The 3,705-nt window shown below is 38.2% G+C and overlaps 1 non-coding gene across 1 annotated transcript; it reads right to left on the bottom strand.

The window, feature by feature from the left end:
• Positions 1-2,702: 2,702 nt before the first annotated feature.
• Positions 2,703-2,809, bottom strand: LOC111916801 (small nucleolar RNA R71). The gene has a single exon (XR_002858667.1). It is a non-coding gene; the product is annotated as a small nucleolar RNA R71 (small nucleolar RNA).
• Between the last annotated feature and the right edge of the window lie 896 nt (positions 2,810-3,705).

Raw genomic sequence — 3,705 nt, 5'->3', positions numbered from 1 at the left:
TTGAGCAGACTTTTGGCAGAAGAAAGAGATTCCAGAAGGTGAATTTCAAGGGAAAAATGTTGGATTAGTGTCTAAGTCCATAACTATTTTGGTATGTACTTGAGTCGATGATGCATGGTCCTTTTGGGTTGCTTTCACCAAAGCAACTTGATAGGATGAATTATGGAGAAGAGAGGATTAATTATGATTTATTAATATATTATGAGAAATATATATTTAAGGAGAAATCATATTGTTTAATTAATATTAGTCAAGAATTAATAAGAATTAAGTTTGTGGCTAAAAGACATTAATTAAGCTTAAGGGACTAGAACTGTTAATTGTGTGATAGTTGAATATTGAGCGAATGGACTCCATATTAGAGGGGTGGACAAATTCTATGGGGAAACCCATTAGAAATCGTCCTAGGCCTCTAAGGAAGGAGTCCATGGGTTGCTTAGGGCTTAAGCATCGAAATTAGGGTTTCCTTGTTAGATAACCCTAATAACCTCACTATTTAAAGGACCCTTGAGACTAAAAAACGTGGTGAACTTATTCCTTAGGGTTTCCACACATTTTGGGCAACCTCCTCTCTCCTTATTCTTCATCCTCTTGCTCTTGGTGTTTGTGAACCATTAGAGGAGTGACATTTGTGACTCTAAGCTTTCTAAAGTCATTACAAGGAGGATTTGAGATTGTTATTGCTACATAACAATCAAGCTAAGATCTAAACCACATTCATAAGTTAATTTGATTAATTGTATGCTAGATCTAGGGTTTAAAGTCTTGGATGAATTGCATCTACAATAGATAAACCTACATCCAAGCATTAGGGTTTGCATGAGCACATAGGATGTTGTTTTGGCTAAAACCCATCAAAAAAATAGATCTGGAAGTGGTTTTCAACACCAAAGAAGAGGAAGTTCCTAATTTGCTTGATAAACTTGGTACATTTATCATCTGTTTGATTATAGCTTTTGATTGTTTAGTTGTTAATATGTCCAGCTAAATCTAGCTGCTTCTGTTAGCTAGATGAAGCTGGAACTCATGGTTTGAATGCATTAGATTAGAATTTATTTGTTGGTTATGTGCTTGTGTTGATTGATTTTACCTAGCATGTATTTTTGATGATTTAATTGCTTTAAATTCTTGTTCTATGTAGTTAGTGAACACAAATCTGCATGAATATGAATACCGAATAACAAAGTGAACACTAGTTTATTAGAGCTAAGATCAAACCAATCTTAGATAAGTAATTGAATCATTGAATTAAGTTGTGTTAGAGAACTCATATTATGATGTAATTGTGTTTTGATTAATCAATCTTCATAGCTCCAATCCTACTTAATAATAGATTTTGTGTTAACTATTGTGTGACTATACATAGATTTACATGAATTGATTAATAATTAGTAGGTTTAGAACTAAACTGCTAATACTTCTTAAATTGGTAACCAACGGTAATAGTCTTGACTAATGTATAACCATTAAGTGAAAGTGGATTCGAACTAATAGAAGTATTTTGTTTATTGATTGAGTTTTCGTTAAAGAATTAAGTTTATCTAAACTTGAAAAATTAGATACAAACCCCTTTTAGCTTATTAATAATTAGATTAATTTAGTAGTGAATATATAAATTAATAACACCGTTCCCTGTGATCGACACCCAACTTACCCAAGCTATACTGTAATCTGACTAGGTACACTGCCTATAAGTGCATAGTTAGTCTAAGTTTGTTAGGTTATAAATATTAAAATTAGTGGGTACTTTCGTGCACATCAAGTTTTTGGCGCCGTTGCCGGGGAACGACCAGTTTATTAGTTTATTTAGTTGCATTAGATTAATCGACCTTTTTGGGGGATAAAATCTGCAAAAAGTTAATTAGTTATTTATTTTTGTTTATTAGCATATTATTTTAGCAAAAAAATTTTGATTTTTGTTTCTGTCACAGAATTCACGACGTGAGCTTTATAAACTCACAACGTGAGAGCTGTAATTTTTAGTTTTTAGTATTTTCTTATTTTAGTTCTGTTTTACGTTTTCGTTTTATCGAGTTGTAATGTTCATGACCAGAGGTTCTACAACACCTTTGGTGCCACCGATTGAAGATCCAGAAGTTGAACTTCATAAAAAGACTGTTAAGAAGACGCCATTGCAAGAACTAAAGTCAGAATTTTCAAGGAAGTCGGAAAGAAGACAGGAGAGTCAAGTTCATACTCAAAGAACAAGAGCAAGCTTCAACACTTGGATCAAATACCCGTCCAAACCGAATCCGAATATGATACTGATCCTGAATTTGAAGAACATACGAGCGAACCCGAGAACGAGCCAAGGAATGAGATGGAAGACATTGAAGAGATGTCCATGGGAGCTTACAAGAAGTGGATCGAAGAAGATGTGGGTCCCGGTTTAGTCCAACCCGCAATACCTGCTACTGCCACATTCGAGCTGAAGGGGCCATCTTGACTGCACTGAAGGAAATCCCATTCTATGAGAAAGATCATGAGGATGCTTTTAAGCATCTATATGGATTCAATAACATTGCGGATTACTTCAATGTCCCAAATTTCAATAGAAGCACCGTACTGCTCAGGATGCTTCCCATTACTTTCAAGGGAGCTGCTAAAGAGTGGTTAAAATCACTTCCACCGGGTACAATCACCACTTGGGCTCAAATGCGTGAGCAATTTCTTGACTAGTTTTGCCACCATCCAAGATAGCTAAACTCAAGAAGGCAATAGCCAACTTTGAACAGCAGCCGGGGGAGTCATTATATGAAGCATGGGAGCGGTACAAGGGCTTGCTCAGAAATTGCCCTCAACATGATCTAAATGTGGCTGTAGACCCGTGTCAAGCCATTTTGGGGTGTTGACTACCCATGTCAAGCCATTCTGGGGTGCTGATTACTCGTGTCAAGCCATTCTGGGGTGCTGACTACCGATGTCAATCCATTCTGGGGTGCTGACTACCCATCGGTCCTAACAACTGATCCTCGGGGACTAGTCCCCTCCTACTACCTCTATCGCATATAACATAACAGGACAACATGCAAACATATCATCACGTACTGTCAGACGTTTCTGGGGTGTCTGACTACCCTCCGGTCCTAACAACCGAACTCTACTATTATCTCATATAACATATCATGCTAGCATATAACATACCAGATAGTAGCAACCTAGATGATATTACAAAGACAATCATCTAACATACGACTCCTACTGGTGGGCCGGCATTGTGGCTGTAGACCCACCGCTACTAGAAGGTAACTCACCTCGAAGTAGCTGCTAATCTGAGTGGGAACTGACTATCTACTGCTGCTGCTGCTGCTCCGGAAATCTTCCAGGTGCAATTCCCACAACATACTCAATCAAACATTGCTAACTGTCCTTTGGGTAAAATGACCATTTTACCCCTGCTCATGACCTAAGTCAAAGTCAGAGTCAACTTCCAGCTGACCCGACTCGCCGAGTTGGCTTTCCAAGTCGCCGAGTCCCTACCCAAACGTTTGCCCTGAATCCCGTTTCTACTCGTCGAGTTAGGCAACGACTCGACGAGTTCTCCTTCTTAACTGATACTCAAGTCCTTCATACTACTCGCCGAGTTGTATGAACAACTCGTCAAGTTCATCTTCATCCGATGAACACTTATGCTAAGACTCGCCGAGTTGTATGAACAACTCACCGAGTCTGTTCTTGATCTAAGGAGATTGCCTTGAACTCGCC

This window comes from Lactuca sativa, chromosome 1 (genome assembly GCF_002870075.4).
Source record: "Lactuca sativa cultivar Salinas chromosome 1, Lsat_Salinas_v11, whole genome shotgun sequence".
NCBI classification, from domain to species: Eukaryota; Viridiplantae; Streptophyta; class Magnoliopsida; order Asterales; family Asteraceae; genus Lactuca; species Lactuca sativa.
Note: the sequence above shows the minus strand (reverse complement) of the source record. Positions and strands in the feature narration are given on the sequence as shown.